We start from the raw sequence: 2,516 nt of genomic DNA on the forward strand, positions 1-2,516 counted from the left end.
GTCCACAAAAGGAGTTCATTCAGAGCCGCGCAGATACGTTCATGTGCATTCGGGGCATTTTGTGCAGATAGCTTAGAAGTCGTAATAATAACGTTATGTTGTATAAATAACGAAGCGTATTCTATATGAGATAAATGATGAGTTAAGTCCCATTGATTAAAAACCTGCTGCTTCATTCTACTGGTCATCTTCAGCGCGCGCAGCTCAAAACAGAAATGCAGAACATTAATAACTACTGTCATATACATAACGTTATAATGAGAGCACTATTGTAAAAAACGTTCGCCGACGTTAATGTTAACTGTCTTTTAATGAAAACATAAAACGTTATTTTTGTATCTGCGAGGCGTCCATTACACATTTTCCCTGTGTGTTAACGTAATTATGACTGTCGATAAAGTATAAACAGAAGTACAATTAGCATCAAGCCATATTTGAAAACTTAATGTATTTGCTTAAAACCCACTTTAAACCATCATCAAGTGCTTGTAATATCTTCCGATTGTGATCTATTGTTGATTTTGATTCTATAATAGGCAGACATGCACTCTTTGTACTGTATGTTTAATATGTTTAGTATGTTTAACGCCACACTGCTTATTGTCATAAACATCCTTTGTTATAAAAATACAATGAGCTGCATACAGAACACATACAGAAATATATCGTCATAATCATGTCCGTTTGCTTTCATATTTCATGTGTAGAAAAATGTTTCACTCGATTTTTTTAATACGGAAAATCTAGAGCGTGAACACACTCTGACTTATAACAATTGCGCACTTGGAAGAAAACGGACCGTGCTCTCCAGATCACATGATTCAGTGGAGAATTAATGGAAATTATATTAAGAACATGTGAGAAGAAATCTGTTTAAATTTGTTTACACTGGTTTTCGAAACAGCGCCACCGCTCTCACCTTTTTGTGCAACAGCAGCTGCTCCACGCACGTGATCTAAGCTCAAATCTGATTGGACGGCCGTTTCGTCGCAGAGCGGCAGGGAATAAATCGACACACAGGACGAAATTAAAAAATCTTCGCTTTTTCGTGCCACGAATGATCGCGGCTGGTGTGAATAGCCCCAGAGGGATCTATTGTTTTGATTTAACAGCGTCATCGCGCCGAATTTCGCGTGCAGTGTGAAAAGGCCTTTAGACAGGGTTTCTGCCGTTTAAAGGCTTCCACAAATTAAGGACAATTTTTATCACAAGCACATTTAAAGAATCTTCAGTAACACTTTAGTTTAGGGACCAGTTCTCTCTATAACCTAGTTGATTATTAGCATGTCTATTATTAACGTATTGGCTGTTTATTAGTGCTTATAAAGCACATCTCAATGCCTTATTCTGCATGACCATATTCTAGACATCTTAACCCCATAAACTTAACAACTACCTTACTAACTATTAATAAGCAGCAAATTAGGAATTTATTGATGCAGAAGTCATAGTTAATAGTTAGTAAATAGTGAGAATTGGACCTTAAAATAAAGAGTTGTGCTTTTTTTTTTTTACTTTAATAGAGTTGTGCTTAATGTTGTCTTTTTGTATGTCAAATTTTATAAAATGTTTGTTTTTATTATATTGTGTTAATGATATTATTAGGGATGCACCGATACCACTTTTTCCAGTACTCGCCCGATACCGATACTTTATTTTTGGTTCTTGTCGATTCCTAGTACCGATACCAATATTTTTGGGCCCGATACCGATACCAGTATCGGTATCGGTGCATCCCTAGATATTATGTTGTTGATTGTTTAATTTGTATGTGCCATGTAATATCTAATGCAGCAATAAATGTAGTTACAGCCAAAACCCACTGATTAAGACCTAAAAAGGTTTAAATTGGAGCAGAAAGACTTGGGGTGTATTCACAACTGTCTTGTTTGGTTCGATTGAATCAAACTCAAGTTCGTTTCCCCTCTTGGTGCGGATCTTTTGGGCAGGTGTGAATACAGCAATCGCACTCTGGTGCGGACCAAACAACCGTACCGAGACCCAGCTGAAGAGGTGGTCTCGGTCCGCTTCCGAACTAACTCTGGTACTGGTCGTTTAAGGTGTGAATATGACCCGACCTCGATCCGACCCAATTGCAGAAATCACGCTCAGAAACAGACAGCTTGAACATGTAGTGCTGTTTTTTTGCGTTTCAATCACTTGTTTTTAAACCACAATGCTTAAAAATGCATGCAAATGATGAGTTTTCGTGACCATGGCGCACAGCCGCGTGACGTGAGCGCGCTAAATAGGCTAAAGCTTGCCGTAAAAGTTACCATGACTATGTTGGGGGAAAATAGTACGGAGATATTTGAATTATTTATTAATAAACTAGTGTTTTCTGAGTCAGTGTCGCAAAGATTAAATTGATGATCCTTACTCGCCATCTCATCATTGGACGCGCCTTTAGAAAGAAATGCATCTTGGATTACATAATGAGTTTTTATTTGAATTATTTCGTTCGTTAGTCATTGAAAGCTTTCTATAGATATATTCATCATGTCTGTAAGGAAAAT

At 37.4% G+C, this 2,516-nt stretch overlaps 1 protein-coding gene across 1 annotated transcript in view; it reads left to right on the forward strand.

Moving 5' to 3' along the window:
- Positions 1-2,516, forward strand: part of LOC107747732 (1-phosphatidylinositol 4,5-bisphosphate phosphodiesterase gamma-1-like) — a 45,108-nt gene that overhangs the window by 29,466 nt on the left and 13,126 nt on the right. The window lies entirely within an intron of this gene.

The sequence above is a fragment of the Sinocyclocheilus rhinocerous genome, unplaced genomic scaffold (genome assembly GCF_001515625.1).
Source record: "Sinocyclocheilus rhinocerous isolate Xijiao unplaced genomic scaffold, SAMN03320098_v1.1 scaffold1821, whole genome shotgun sequence".
NCBI classification, from domain to species: Eukaryota; Metazoa; Chordata; class Actinopteri; order Cypriniformes; family Cyprinidae; genus Sinocyclocheilus; species Sinocyclocheilus rhinocerous.